Source organism: Anser anser, assembly GCF_964211835.1.
Source record: "Anser anser genome assembly, chromosome: 3".
In the NCBI taxonomy this organism is placed as follows: Eukaryota; Metazoa; Chordata; class Aves; order Anseriformes; family Anatidae; genus Anser; species Anser anser.
In genome coordinates, this window is record NC_139722.1 from 95733872 (window position 1) to 95750521 (window position 16650).

The 16650-nt window shown below is 39.6% G+C and overlaps 1 protein-coding gene and 1 long non-coding RNA gene across 2 annotated transcripts in view; one reads left to right on the forward strand and one right to left on the reverse strand.

Moving 5' to 3' along the window:
• Nucleotides 1–14316, reverse strand: part of LOC310896494 (uncharacterized protein) — a 175842-nt gene extending 161526 nt beyond the window's left edge. Inside the window, exons 1-2 of the transcript XR_014581539.1 lie at nt 13994–14316; nt 779–2302 (exon numbers count right to left, since the gene is read on the reverse strand). The gene's annotated coding sequence lies outside the window, so the exon portion shown is untranslated. Of the gene's footprint in view, nt 2303–13993 lie in introns of the transcript that reaches the window.
• Nucleotides 14317–14324: 8 nt separating this feature from the next.
• On the forward strand, nt 14325–16344 carry LOC310896497. Its single transcript, XR_014581551.1, has 2 exons — nt 14325–14852; nt 15288–16344. It is a non-coding gene; the product is annotated as an uncharacterized lncRNA (long non-coding RNA).
• The last annotated feature ends 306 nt before the right edge of the window (nt 16345–16650 follow it).

The following is a 16650-nucleotide window of genomic DNA, read 5'->3' on the forward strand; positions in this document are numbered from 1 at the left end:
ACCTTTATGGATGTTCTGTGCCCTCAAAGACCGATTTGTTCCCACATCTCATATGCTGAAGCAGTAGAAGCTCTGGAGAAGCCCCCTGCCCCTGCTCTGTACAGTGTCTGGGACTGCACAGCTCTATTACAATGCAAATGCTAATTAACAGCCCAAGCAGGCTTTGTGCAATGGCTGCCAAGCCAAGTTCTTTGCCTTGTACTGAATTGTTTGCTCTGCTTAACTTTTTAAGTCTTTAAGTTCATCATTTACTGCGATGTACTAAGTTACATCACAGAAATTTTGGAGTGACTCCCCTCCACAAGTTACTTTCAAACAATAACAAGCCATCACATACTTGTTCCTATGCTCTGAGGAGCTTTGAACTTTAATAAATTAATCCTACTTAGGAGTAACTTAACACTGCTTTAACTACATCTTTCCATGGAGTGTCACTTTGACATCCTCCGTTATATACATTCATTGCAACTTTGACATGCTGGAAATTAAGAACATGTACACATGCAATTAACATTAAATAAATGCTCGTAGAACTCCTTGGGGATTAAGCAATTAGATGGCATCACAAAGTAACCTTTGTACTTAACACTTATGAAGAAAGCCATCTACCCATTTTGCACAAATGACATACTGGGGTAACCATTGTACTAGCAGGAAATGCTTGGCTGAATCGCCAAACCCAGCATTGAGTTCATAAATGCCATCTTTACCCCAGCTCTCCCAGCCTTCCCCAACAACTTAAGAGAGAATTTAGTATAGATTATGTAGCACAAGCAAATATGTGAATAGTATAGCGCTTTATTATTAAATGACTACCTTCATGAAATAAGATTTAAGAAAACTAAAGTATTAAACATGCAAGTATAAGTTTTTGAAAGTTGTCTAGAAAAAAATACAGATGAGTACACATAGGTCATTTGCATGGTTGGTGACAATACAGACTTTAACACTTTTGTATCTCGTGCTTCATTCAAGGTACATGAAAACTTTAAGTACATGTAGAAGAGTACGTAAGCAATAGTCTAGGAGTAGATATTTAACACACTCAAGCTCCTTGCACGTGAGAGCGTGTATCTTTTTTATTTGAAGTGCACCATGCACAGACACACACCTAAAGCAAACTGAAAATAACCACCATCATTTGCCCTGTAGTATGTATGGCCAGTATTCACCAAAATGGTCGGTTATATGCAAAAATTAAGGGGGTGGGCAGGCTGGGAAGAAATGGACAATGAATTTTATGTCTTGAAGTTCAAGGTTAAAGTGAGCTCAATTCACTAACACTCTAAAGCTTCATAAGCAGTCTAGAGAAAAGGGGACACATTACGTAGATAAAGTTGTCTGCCTGGCACGTGGAATTCAACATAAACATGCAAAAGGCAGGCATTAAAAAAAAAAAGTAGCTTTGGGAACAGAGTGCAGTTTGGAGTCACACCCTGAGTTCTAAAGTCAGCAGAAGTACAAAACCCCATGCTGACACCCACATGGGTGTCGCCCCCCCGCACCCTCCACGATACCAAAACCAACCCCTGCTCACAGAGGTCACCACCAAAGCCACACACACTCCATACAAAGCAGCTCATTGTAACCAAAAGCTTCCCAGAGCTGGTTAGTGCTGGGATACAATGAAGGTGGTGTAAGACATGAACTAGTTGAGGCAGCATTTATTTCACAGGAGAAGAGGGGACCTTATTTGCAAGGGAGCAGGATTTATAAGTGTCAAGCATTTAAAAAAAAAAAAAAGAAAAAAAAAAGAAAAGGAACAACAACGACAAAAATCACAACATAAAACAGCTGCGGGGAAGTTGTTTTTCCACTTGATGCAGCCTGTAGATTGTTTAAAAGGTACCCCTGTGGCTCCGAAGTCACCAGCTGCAAGAAATCCCAATCTCAGAGTGCCAGCGCCACCTTCTTGCCAAGGATTCAGTCGCAGGCTCTGAAAACGGAGACGCACCAAGGGCTGCTAGCGTTTGCTCATGTCCAAACCCGTTTGGCTTTCTGGCTAGTACCTCCGAAGACAGCGGTGTGCACCAGCAAGCCGATGCTGATGTTCCCACTGCCCTGCCCGGCTGTCCCCAGACTTCCCCACGCGTCCCGCACTGCAGCGCCGGGAGGAGATGGTCAGATCCTTCCTGTCTTCACAGCATGCTCACGGTCCTGCTCCCCTCAGCGAGCGACCAGCAAAAAGCTCTTCCAAGGAAAAGGGTTTAAAACTCACAGGAAGACGCTTGAAATTAGACTTAACCCAGCCTCCTTCTAGAAGGTGTATTGTTCTTCTTAATGTTAGAAGACAGCCTTTCTACTGCAAAAATAAAGGGAGTTTAATTGTTTTCTTGGGTGTAAAGAATTCTCTCAGTAACTTTGCTCAAGTTGGGGAAAAAAACAAACAAAAAAACGTTTCTCCTGTATAAGTAACTTTTCCAGAGGTAAACATTACTGCAGCAAGACTTTTTAAAAAAACAAACAAGATGTTAGTGGGTGTTAAAGAGATTACCTAAAAGTAACATTTAGGTCTAGTAAAATTTGGGGGACTTAAATATTTATATCCCTTGCTACTCAGAACCAGAAATTCAGTGCACCTTTAAATCTGCAAGGGAAAGACTAAAACAGCCATCAGCTCCCTGGAAGAGAGGCTAAGCTCCTAGTTAATGAACCCTGCAAGCCACTAAGGAGCTCCACTGACAGGAGCCCAATAGGAAACCCATCTCTTCTTCCTGTGTTGAAAGTCCCACAGCTGCATTTGGCAATATTGTCTGCGTGAAAGGAACCAGCAACACAAAAATTGCATCTCAAAGAATTTTGGAGCTATGAAGTGTGCCAAAATGGATGTCCTCAGAGCTACAATGCACTGGTTAGGTATAGACACGGTGCAGAGCTGGCGTCAGCAGAGGAACAGGTTCTGTTTTACTGTCTCAAAGTGCATTAAATATGACATGAAAAGCCATGTACTACTCCAGGCAAGTAAATTCTGAGCCTCTCCAGTTTATTCTTCTGAAGCAACTGCCACCAAGGGGTTCTTTCAATGCCACCTACAACAGAAAGATAAATCTACCCCCCTGAACCATTCTAGGTGCTTGAATAATTTATTCCATATACCACAAGCATAATTTCACTTCAGTCACCAGATAGTACAAGCAATAGCCTACACATTTTCATATATCTCCTTTTCTTCAGTTTCTACCTGGGATGGATGTGGAAACAAAGTCCCACAACAAATCATGACATATTTCTGTTGAAGTGTAACTTTAATGTTGTAACATATCCCAAAGCAATGATTTTCTTCTTTAATACAGTTTTGTAGACAGCAGAGCATCAGATGATTCAGATAAGTATCGCTGGATACTCACAAAAAAAAATGCCCTTGAACATTTCAAGACTTGCTCTCCCCTGCAATCCTGAGGCTAGAAGTGGAATAGCAACCACTGCAAAAGGATGTGACCTTTTAATCACATCCAGGAATCTGGCACTTGCCTGTCCTCACTACATGGATTAGAGACCTGTGACGAGTGAGGAAGAGATGAAGTAGAATTGAAGGGCAGTACATGCCTAGGTTACCCATCTCTGTGAATATGCACAAAAACAGATTTCTCAGGGCAAATAAAGCAGTTTGGATTGTGCTTCATAGCAAAGTAGACTGCATGTGGTTTTAAAATCTCTCACCTATTTACCCATCCATACCTTATGAACTTAAGCTACTTCATTGCTGAAGCTATTAGTGAGCTGTCTACCTTCTGATCTCAAGACTCACTGAAATTAAAGCCAGATCACCAGCATTACAGATTTTTGTATGTAAAAATATATATACACACACACCTGCAATGAGTAGTTAGATAAAGGGAAGAAAAAAATGCAAACAGAGAAATAAAAAGGCAAAGATAAAGGAACTTTGGATAGAGACAGAAACTACACAAATATAACAGCATGAGAATTTGTCAAAAAAAAAGTATTTTCAACTTGCAAGTTTTGAAAATTTCAGTTATTTATGTTGGAAATATGACTGTACTTCACATTGCCTGCCTTGATCTGAGGGACACTCAGTCCGAATACATTTAGCTGCTTAAAAAGCAGCAGCAGCAGTTTGAGCTCTGAAGTGAGTGCGTACGCGTGCCCTCACGGGGGCTACTCAGCAACTGCCTGCCACATGAGCTCTGCTTGCGCAGCATGGACAAGGAGCAGTCACACCACGATGGATGGCTGAAGTACATTCACACAGTACGACCTGCAACGTCACAGCCAGCGCTCCCAAAGGAGTGGTAGGGTGCATCCAAAATCTTACTTTTTTCCCCTGCTTAGATCCCCGAATCGCCCTTTCCATCTCTGGAAGAAGCTCCTTCTCCCTACCTGGTGGATGGCTCCAATAGCTAAAACTGAGGCCTCCTGCAACCCTGCCCATTTCCTGTCAGGAGTGTTTCTACATACACATAAATGTATAATATGTATATATATATATGTTTAATATCAATTACAAGGAAGACAGGGCAGTCTTTCAAATTTCAAATGTCAATATATTGTACAAACAGGAAGTAGCACTGCAGCAACAGGTCATTAAAAAAGTCTGCAGACCAACCAAGAATCAGGAAAGTCATCTGAAAAAATGACAGAAAAAAATCAGGCCTTTCTCACCACAGTTGGCATATCCTAAATCTCAGTTTCAAACGCTCACAGAAGAGAGAGGTGTGTTTTATGAAACTACCAGAGCAAGCAGCTTTGTAAATAATCACATTTTCACCATGCCTTTTCCTGTGACACCCTATCACTTAATTGCCTCTACTACTTTGCTCCCTCCTTGATACATGCAAAACTCCCATGGAGGGTGGGGAGCTGTATGGGTCTGAAGAGAGTCTGGTCAGAAAACAGTTTCATGTATTCTGTATTCTCTCTCTTTTTTTTTTTTTGTTAGAAGCTTTTCCATTGAAAAGGCATCCTGAATTCATCATCCTGCTTTCCTCTCCTTGAAGGCTTTAATTCCTTCCCCCTCCCTGCCTTGCACCTTGAAGTGACATTACAAGGAGAGTCAGGACTGATTTATTTCTCAAGAAGCTGATGTGGGATCGCAAGCGTAGGCTGCCAGCTAGAGGTAATCCAAGGGGAAAAAAAAATAGTTCTGCCCAAATCAAGTTCTTACTTGTGACAGAAGTACTGTGTAAAGATAGAAAAGCCCAGCATTTGCAGCATCACTGTGGGCTTACTCATCTAAGAGAGCATCCCCATCATTATTCCCTATCACAAAACCAGCTGAAGATGGCAGATCCTATTTTGACAGAGAAAAATGAATGGCAGCTCTAAAATAGAGTGAAAACAAAATAAAATTAAAAACCAACCTTCTTCCCCCCAGTATTCACCATTTTATAACCCAGGCTGTCCCAATATAGCATGAGTATGCAAACCACTGGCTATGTTTTATTTCTATTTTTTAACATCTGCTTTTCATTTTCTTAACAGGAAACCAACATGATTTCCATGACAAAGGAGGATGCTGGTGTTATACTCTCATTTATCTGTCATGTGTACACTTGGCAGCATTTGATCTTTATTCTCTAGACACTTAAGAAATAATCTAGGAATTATTGCTTCTTGACAATATTCTTTCTCTTCCCTTCTATGAGAAAATGTTGATGGTTACAGAGAGATACATTTGTAAAGAAATCTTCACATTCCATCAGAGCAGATTCTACAAGAAAATCTTGTCAAGGCAGAAGATTAAAGACAGTTGTTAGAACTGTTTCAGTTTGAATATATTCACTGCTAAATGATGAGGTTGACCCTGCAAATGCTTCATCATGGCTAGGATTTTCTTGGAAACATAGATCACAAATCAGTTGAGTGCACATTCCAGGGTCATTTATAGCCAGATCCAATTAAAATAAAATGGCATATTGCCTACCTGCCTGTGGCATCCAGAGGCTGTAGGTGTCTCAGATTTCTATACGGTTAATGAGAATTAGGAGCCTTAGTACATGAACCCAAGCAGCCTTTGCACAAGAAGGCACAACTCACATAAGTGTGTTTAGCATGCAGCTTCTTGAAATGGCCCTACAGAAAACGCTGAATGTGAGGCATTGCTGCAGACACTGTCTTCCCCAGGGTATGAGCCCTTTGCTCCTTGCTGCAGGGAGGTATCTCTCCCTGTTTGAGATCAGTAGCCTGGGACATCTCTTCACAAAAGATGCCGCCTTGCTTTTTGAACAGTCAAGGAGAGGTTGTCCTTTTAAATGACATTTGGTACCCTAAGCCGTGTTTAATGCAATAACTCTGTGGTTGGAGCATTACCCTGGAAAGTAGGAACCTGGGCTCTAGGTCTTTTTCAGCCAAGATGTGAGCCATCAAAAACTGGCCAGAAAGATTAAGTGTCCAAACTAGAGTACTGAAGAGACTTAAAGCAACAATAGCTCTATTTTTGCATACACACTTATTTATATTAATTTTAGTTCAGCTCATTTCCTTATTAAAAAAAAAGTTATTTTTGTCCAAATAGACCTGCTTGTGGTTTGCCAAACCATAACAATCAAACTTTTAAAAGCAGAGATTTGATGCCAGAGGTGGTCTTAAAAAATAAAAATTGCAAAGACAAAACAAAAAAAAATCTTATTTTGTAAGCTCTCTATATTTAGAGGAACAAGAGGTTTAATCAACTTAAGCCATTAAGAAAAAAAAAATATAAAAAAGAGCATGCCTTGGGTCAAGGAGTCAAATTCAAGGGTGAAAGTAGGCATCCCCCTTCAGGATTTGCATTTAGATTTCACTTAATAGAAAAAGAACAGGAAAGTATAGTTATAAAAGTTTTATTTTTCTCCTGTCTTCATGGCTGTAACTCACATGACCAACCTCACTAAATCTTCCAAGTATTTCTATTAGTAAGTGTTCAATACTGTTGAAATGATACAGTTTGGCCTACAGACAGCATTAAATCAGGAGGAAAGATATCCTTATAAGCATATATAATAGTATTTGTGCCTTTATTGGGATGTATCATATTTAAAATATAGTCAAGCAAACAGTTGGTACCATGTGAGGAGGACAGTAGAAGACCTAAATGAGCATGATCAATAAAAAAAAGTTCTTTAATCTTTCAGTGATTTCTTTGCATTGTTTACTTTAACTGATTCTCCCACGTGCCTGGTGACAGGACAAGGGGGAATGGACTGAAGTTGCGCCAGGGGAGGTTTAGGTTGGATGTTAGGAAGAACTTCTTTACTGAAAGAGTTGTTAGGCATTGGAATGGGCTGCCCAGGGAAGTGGTTGAGTCACCATCCCTGGAGGTCTTTAAGAGACGTTTAGATGTTGAGCTTAGTGATATGGTTTAGTGGAGGACTTGTTAGTATTAGGTCAGAGGTTGGACTATGTGGTCTTGGAGGTCTCTTCCAACCTAGACGACTCTGTGATAGAAAGAATGTGTAATACTGATTTAAATAAGTCATGCAGAAAGACCTACATAGAATATGTGGAAAGTTACAGTACCTGAGAGGCAGTTCTCCATTTAAACACCTATTATTTACAGGACATATTATATTTGACTGTCCACTGGGAAAATTTTAACATATGCAGTTTTAGATGAATACAAGTCAAGATATTTCAGCTGTCAAGAAGCAACGATTTATCTGGGGTGAGTTCAACAATATTTTGTGCCTTGCTGAGATGCCACAAAGATTCATGGAAAAGTATAGATTGGATGTCTTTCTGTTCGCCTCCGTGGGCTGGCTCCATACTAGATTTCACCTCCAGTGACCTCCACAGTCATCCCTTTAGCTGAATCATAAGTAGTGGATGACGGAAATCTTACAGACAGTATATCATGAGAAACACTGTCCAGCTATGAAGACTGAGCCACAGAAAGAGACTTCTAGTTAGCATTCTCCAGTATTCAAGCTATTATCCCGTCTCATAAGGTACACATGCATCTCAGTCATTTTCCACCTAAGTGAAGTGATTTTTTACCAGTGAATAATGTAATTAAATAACTTGTCTGATTTAAGTAAGTCTGTGCATACTGACTGGTCTTCTAACCCAATCTAGATCTTCCTCCCATGGCCACTTTTAGTAGGTCTGGGCAAACAGAGCACAAATAGGGTTCCTGGTTTGGTAAATGCAAAAATAGCTCTTTATACCATTGTTTCTGTCTTATTCTAGCCTTATAATCTGTGTTCATTGGCTTGATGTAAGTTACGACTTCAGGAGTGGAGTTCCCATTAGACCTCAAATCAGGGCCACTGATTGAAGGCAAATCAAAAGGAATGAAGGATCCATTCAATAGGTTCCTCCAGGTCCCACAACTTGTGCTTTTACACAGTAGATAAATTGCACTAGGTCTACTCTAAAACAGAAACTTGCAATAAAAGTGGACCTAGAATGTCCACTATGCTGACTCTGTCAAAAGGATAATATCTTATTATCCTGTCTTGCCAAGGTAAGTATTACGTCAGTTATTATAGGTGAGTATGTGTGTGCATGCACTTTCCGTACACATTTACAAATGCAGCTTTATACAGGGAACGTGTGAACGTACATGTGTGTGTACAGAAAAACAGCTCAGTTAGCATGTGTCTCACAGACAGCCTTTTCTGCCATCTAACTATGGCTATAAATTAATCACAAATCCAGAAAAAAAAAATCTGCTTTCAGACTCATGGAAAATGTTACGTTATTTTTGGCACCCGTGAAAGAAAAGCAGGGTGATAAAAGAGTGGGTACGGCAAGGTCCAAGTTCATCTGCATTTTCATCTGCACATGCCTTTTGGGATGTCTCTAGGTTCTGTTTACTTTCATAGACTCAAGCAGCACAGGTTATGATTACATTTATTCTATTTTATCACACTGTAGATATAAAGAACACATTTAGGAGTGTGCCTTATAGATAATCTGTATATAGCATAAGTATAATGATCCACAATTTGGTTTTATGACCTGATCTGCATACACTCAGACTATAAAAACAGTTTGAGAAAATTAGAGAGAAACTTTAATAATTTATTTTTGTGATATTCCTCCTCTATACTCAAAGGAGTGAGCTTAATCCTTAAAGAAAATTGATGTGAAAGCAAACTTACCCATAGCTTTTCACTTTGCTTCCATAAGAATGAAATTCAACAATTAACAAACAGCTTTTTAATCTGTTCTGTCACCCATACTCCTAGCCAAAGATACCTGAATAGTGTTGCCATCCAGAAGAGAAAAGACGTGAGAGGGAGACAGCCTTAACAAAATGAGCAGTCTTGCCCACAAGATCTTTGTCCACAAATATCTGAAACAAATTCAAAAGAGAGTCTAGTAAAATGTTGTTACTGAATTATATGCCACTCCTTCAACAAGCAGCCCAGCCAGACTACACATTGAGCTAGCTCTCTCTGCCATCCTTTCACAAATCCAGAATACTAAAGAAAAAAGTTGGACAAAGCCAAAAAATTAGATCCAAATACTCCAAATCCAGGGAAATAGAAATATGAGATGTGTATAGTTCATGTAATGGGCTAACACACTCTTACTACTTGTCTCAGAATACCTTACTTTCATAGACGTGCTTCCCCCTCCTCCTGCCAAAAAGTCCTAAGACAAGAACTTGTAGCTATGCTAGTCTTTCCTTTTGCTACTATATGCCAGCAGGGAAATGGCTGGCTGAAGTTTCAGGTGTTGTCACATCCTGATGCCCAGTCCTGAACCTCTAAACTACATGTACTTGAACCTACCCCATACATGACTTCTGCCTTACCTTCCTTCCAAGAAAAAAGCTATTAATGGATCCAGTCAACCTGTGAGCACCTCGGAGAGGTGGCAATGCAGACACAGATCAGCTGGATTGCTGAAGTCCCACCTGAGGTTCCTGAACATACCTCCTTAGATTCACTCTCGTGCAAAAAAATGCAAGCCTACCAGAGGAGAAGCACCCACAAGGAAAGCAAAGCCTGTTACCCTTGTTGCAATTGTCACTGCCTTTCAGTTTTAACAGATAATGCTCTAGAGGCATCATAGTGTCTATACACTGTCCAAAGGGGCAGCTGAAGACTTTTCGTTATAGGAAAACCTTCCAGCTTTGAAAGGCTACTTTGGAGTTTCCTCACTGATCCTCTTGTTATAGGGGTTAGGGAACAGAGGGCATTTCTTGACAGTGGAATAGCCTGGTAGCTAAGAAATACTTTCTTTCACTACCAGGTTGCTGCTCAAAACAGGGCGTGCACTGACAACAGAGTGTTTTTAGTCCTGCTGTCAGCTCAAGACTGATGGACAGAAGCGTCTCTTCTCTGAGAACCTGTTTCTTTCCTAACATCCTCTTGAATGCTGATGAACTACAAGCACAATACTTCTACTCTAAGGCATGATATAGCTAAGCAGTTCATGTACGGATGCAAAATTTCCTTAAAGCTTCAGATATCTCTCTGGTCTACTAGGGTTATTTTTGGAAAAGAGTCACCTGTGAGGCAAGAATAATTAATGAGTGTTTCTGAGACATCAGGAGTAGAGAAGGATAAATAAGCCATGAATCTAGCACCTCCTCCCATATCCACAAGCCTTCACAAACAACACGTATCTTATATACTTCATCAAATCATATACACACTTCCATGCTTCTACTCCCTAGGCATTAGCAGAGCAAGTTCACCAAATTTTTGGCATTAAAACCCATTCTGAGAACCCACTCTGATAAGTCAAAAATCAATAGTAGCTTGCATGGTGGAGTAGGTGCACAGAATTGGATGGATGCCTCAACAACTTGGTCAGTAATGACCTTCCCTGATACATCCTTTGTCTCATAGATAATGAGGAGGATTCGTTATGGCCTCTGGCAAAGAGAAGTGCTTTGATGAATCATCTTCAAAGGAGACACTGACTTTCAGTCTGAAGTAAGATATCTCTGCCTGTGTGCTAAGGTTTGGGCAACCAAAGTACTTTTCTCATTATGGTTAGAGTAAAAACACTCCTACAAACGGGCACCATCTTCAGTGGAATTTCAGTCTCCTTATCCCAGAGATGAATTTGGTTAAAGAATGCAAAAATAAATTTGTCATTTTTCAGTGTTGTACCAGCCACCACCAAAAACAGTTCCTATTAATGATTAAATGGGAAACTTTACAGTTCCTCTCCCACATGGGTATTTGCAGATCTTTTTGGCAAGAGAGGGGGAAAAAAAAAAAGGCATAACTGCAGCTTCTTTTCCTTTAGAACGAGAACTGAGTTTTCAGTTAGCTATGTTTTCACGTTTGGATTGGAAAAAAAGTTCAAATGCAGTTTCACTCCAGCAACTGAGTCAATATACAACATGCTCCTGCTTGTATAGGAGAAATAAGCATGAAAAAAAAAATCTACACAGAGAGCTTGCAGGGGTAATGAATGTTTGCTTGTAGAATCTGCCAGGGGTTGGATAGTAGGATAACAGAGCTCACAGGCAAGCTACCTTGTAGGCCAGTTGTACCATTTTAATCTTTGGGTGACGCTCTGTGCAGGGCTGCATCCTGATCTGCAGCACTCTGTTGGTACAGGAACCTGGCATGCTAAAAGAGAGTGTGGACACAACTTATAAAGCTGTTCATTGTTTTGAACAAACTGAACAAGCAATAATGTTAAAAAATAGTTTGACAGTACAACTGTGTCTTTATTAGATAGTTCTGCTGGGATTACTGTGGAATCATACCTATTTGCATGCAGATGGACGCAGCTATGCTGCCAGGCATCTGTAGCACATCACTGGCCTCAAAGGAGCGAGGACAACTGAAGGAAAATTTAGCTCATGCTGAAGAGTTTTCAAGTGTAAATTTATTTTACAGAGCAAGATCTAAAGTGCTTTGTCTAACCTTGTTCTACTTACTGGAGGAGCCTCAAGGGCACTGAAGGCCCTAGGGGCAAGTGGCAGGTCACAGATCACATTCATTCCATATAGCTGAACTGTCCTCCGACCCTTCTTGTGTCCGGCTGTCTCACTGTCTGCTGGGTGTTGTACCTGACCTATGCTGTTCCTTGGAGCTTGCCCAAGGACTTCCTAGGAGACTGCCAGCAGGCACTGATCAAATCCATGGTAGCAATTAGAAGAACTTAGGGCACCTGCAGAAGAGCGCTCAAGGCCATGAGCAGGAGCAGTTAAGTTTCCTGCTGTAGACTTAGCTTCTCCATGCACCACTGCATGCACGAACCCTACCTGTAGTTTATCTTGGAGATCTATAAGAAGCATAGCCCACACTTAGTTCTTAGACATCTTTGGCCTATCAGGTAATTCAAATGCCCGTGAGCACTTTACTGGAAGACTAATTTCACATAATGAGTGACCTATTTTGAATTATTTTTCTGTTGTACAGACACAAAAATAAAACACATTGAAACAGTAGTGAATGGCATGTTATCCCAGATATCATTATAATAATTCATTTTCTTTGGAAACTGTTTCAAACAACCTACTGATTCAGCTGTTACAAGAAACGCAACATACCAGCTTTACCTTCTCCGCAACAAATATTTTTCAAGCAAATCTGGTACACGCGATCTTCATTGAGTTAATGAAATATTATATAATTACATAATCTCCATAAAAAACAACAACAACAAAACAGAAACAAAAGAACATAGTTTGGGATGAAGAATTTTCAATAGTAGAATATTTATTCTGTAGATGAATACAGTCCTAGCAAGCAACGAAAGCAACAGGTGGGGAGAGGACTTTTACTGAATAAGGTAGGCTGGGGAAGCATTCAGCCACTCACATGCATCAGATAGTCCAGTTTCAGAATTACTTAGAGGCCTCCGTTATGTCTAGCTTTAGTCCTTGGCCTCTTGCATGACAGCACCATCAAAATATAGCAGCTACATACTGTAGCATAGAGGCGTCAGCACAGTTTCACCTGCTGAGGTCATTTAATACATGCCACTGAAGAATCATCACTGCCTGGGTATCAAAGCTTATAAACCATACTCCTCTGACCCCCCCAAAAAAGACGAACCCATGACTTAAAAGCACAGCATGTCTCAGAAAAAATAGAAACACAAGAACAGAGACAAGGACAGACATCTGTTCATCTGCTTCATGTCCCCAGTCAAAGCACAGCCAGCTTAAGAGTTAGATTAGACCAATAAATACTAGTAAAGTTTTAATTACCCAGACTCCAAGGATGGAATATTTTACTGCATCTCAGTTCAACTGCTCCAGTGCTTAATCATCTTTTTAAGTCCCAATTATCCCAGATGCTTGTGCTCTACATAACCTCTGATTTTATACAACAATGTTCAAAGGTGACCTTTCTACACAATACATTTCTACATAACTTTTTACATAACTTCCGTAGGATTTTTTTTTAAATGTGATAGAATAGAGAATTACTGTCTCCTTCCAACTCCACAGAGTATTTGTGTCATATTAAAGTGCTTTGATCTCAACAAATTGAATGCAAGAAAATAATTAGTAATAGGAAACAACTTACATTAATAGCATAGGTATGTGAACACAATACACATGAAATGCATAAGAACACAGGCATATGGTAAGACAGGAGAAACAAAGTCAGGATGTTGTACTGCCCACAGAGTTCAACCGACCACAGCAGTATACTGCTATAGTCTACTTATACTCTCACCAAAATCTTTTAGCCCAGCCATAGACCAAAAAGTCATTGCAAAAATGGGATCATGCACTTGTGTGTTGATACCAGATTTCTCAACAAAAACAAACAAAAAAATGAAAATCAAAAGCAGCATTATTTGTTTTGCTCATTCATTGCCAGGCCCCAAAAGCCACAAACTGTCAGATTTCAGTTCTGCTGCCACCTCTGATTTTCCAGCATGAAAAATAACAAAGAGAAGAGAGAATAATCAATGTCCTTTAGTAAAGAGCTGTACAGCACTGCTTCCCATTATGCCACAAAACCTAGCAAGAAGCTTCAGATTTCTAGCTTATAAACAAGAGTAATACAATGAAGAATACTGATCTATAATCTCCCTTTCTACTATAAAGTTTCCAGCTATTCCTGCTTATTTAAAATGAATATAAAAGATCATATAAAACCTATAGAGTATATCTTACCTTCTTTTCATTCTTCCTCTTGACCTTTAGCTTTACTACTAACTTACTGCAAGCACTAGAGTAACATAAGAAACTCTTGAATTTAAAGAAAGAGGAGTAGTCTGCAAGAGGTCTTTTTAAAAGTATAATGGCTTTACCTCCAATCAACCAAGATAAGAAGCCTGATTTTAGCACAGCATTGCAGCTTGTATAGTCATTTACACCTGTGCAAAACATTACCAGTTGATGAGGTAGCATTTTGCATCCACTTTGCACTCACTTTCAGCAAGTGTAAATGACTATGCAAAGTAAAGGATACTGGAAGCGGGGGGGGGGGGGGGGGGGGGGGGTAAGGCTGAAGGTGTTTCAAGCACTCAATTATTATGCTACTAAAACTCAGGTGTTCCTCATAGAGAATCACCTCTATTAAAGTCTTGATATTTATAGCAAGAATAGAAATATCTGTACAAAGCATCAGAGAACTGTTTATTGAAAATCGTACCAAGACGTGTTAAATTCTTGTTTTTATTAGCACATTCCTTAGGAGTCCTAATGATGGCATATTCATTCAGTCCTCTGAGAAAAGACCCAGAATACTCAATTAGCAGAACAGTAGCCTAGGAAAAACAAATAAACAAACAAACAATAACAACAACAACAAAAACCACACTGATTCAGTTCATCAGGGGATTAGAGGAAAAACAGATAAGGCCAACGGGACTGCAAGTCTGAGCATCAGGTGAAAGAAGCAGCCAAAAGGGGGAAAAAAGGGATGTGAGTCACCAGATCTGCTATCTCATCAAAGCGATATGAAGTATAGTAGAAGGCAGGAAGCAGAAAGCAAAGCAGAAAGAAACTCTGAGGTGATGAAGTTATCAAAGTAGGTGATTATCTTAATATAAGAGTGGTATTATCTGAATTTCCAACCCGTTACTCATTTATTCATACCCAAGTGCAGATCTTTCAGTGCAGGAGTGCAGCACCAGTTCTGTGCACTTGAAGGTCTCAGGTGTTGCACAGAACAGACTGAGGGTCTGAAGGCCTTAGGTGGACATATACAGAGCTGCCTAATATGTGAGGATCTTATTTAATACAGAAGTATAAACAATAGTATTTTTGAATGAACCTGCCTTTCCATTGTTTTTCAACTTGGGTGATCATTTACATCAATTCTTGGATGAAATAAAAAGTTCGACAAAATATGAATACCATCATTTTATATCTAGTTAGCATAGCTGCAAATAACTGCATTAGGAACAGGATAATGACCAAGCTGTTTTGTGAATTTCAGGTTATATTCTGTTAATTTTTACAGGCTCTGGACCCGCAAACCTTCTCTAAGCATGACTGTTTTCCTATGAAGCCACATAAGGATCAGGCCTTGCTTCTGACCAGGATCATTACAAAAGACATGGGAAGGTGGAAGGAAATTTTCTCCAGGGAAGAGTAAAAATGGCACTGTACCAAACAGAAAGCCCACAGAGCTCCTCTGGACCAACAGTTACACAGCTGGAGCTCTTTTCAGCTGCTCTGGAGAAATGTACTTTGAACTATTTTTAGTGTTTTATCACTTTTCCATGAAAAATCACTTAGACTGAAACATAGCACTCAAAGATACGATATAAGAGTGTGAAGGATTCCATAAAAATCCTCTAAAAAAGAAAGAAAGAAAGAAATATATTGTGCTTAATTCTAAGTTAAATATACACAAAGAAAAACAAATAGGCTTACCAGTTTGAACTGCTTTCCCTCCCTTATGCTTGTGGAACTTAAACAAGCTTTTATTTGAAACATGGTATTTTCCAGACCCTTAAGACCTTTGCTTGAATTAGGCATTCCTGGAATTTCTGATTTAAAATTGAAATGACTGAGTGGCAAATACAACAGAACAAGAGCACAAGCTCTGTGCTTTGGTAACTTTATTTATAGCATGTTTTATTGCATGTATCAATATTAAAATCTCTCTATAAAATTTAACTAAGGATTGAAATAACACTACAGGTAAGATTATATTCCCATCAAACTATTCTGTTGTTTTCATGTTATGGCACATCGCAAAACCAATGTTCCATTTTACCATTAAACAGCCACAGTTTCTTTGGGCCACAATTCACTAATGCATTTAAGTGTGCGGCTAATGTTAGGCATGCAACTGATTCCATTGGTTTCAACAGGACTATTCACTTGCTTTAGGTTAGACAAATGCTCAAGCATTTCACTGAACTTGGGCCAAGTTCAGCTTTAAACAGAGCTCCTTCTTCAATTGACTGTCTGATCTGCTGCATGGGGGGAACACAGGGCATCCTGGTGAATTCCAAAGGCTATGAACAGACCTTATCAAAAATGTTAGAGAAAAGAGAAAGGATAAATATTAAGAGACTGTCTCTTCCAGCAATAAAATCTGTATATACCACTGATCATTTTCAATAAGATATCTTGGATTAATAATGGATCACTGGACTTAAATTTGTTTCCTGGCTTTGGTGAAGTATGATACAAATTTAGCTTTATTTAAACACAGTCCCATCCGTCTTTCCCCCCTCCCCTTAATTCATTTAACAAGTACTCCCTTTGGTTTCATTATGGAGCAAATTTTGAGCACGTATAAATCCTGAGAGTTTTACTACCTAATTAAAAACATGTTCCTGTTCCACACATTGATGGGAAACTCATGTCTC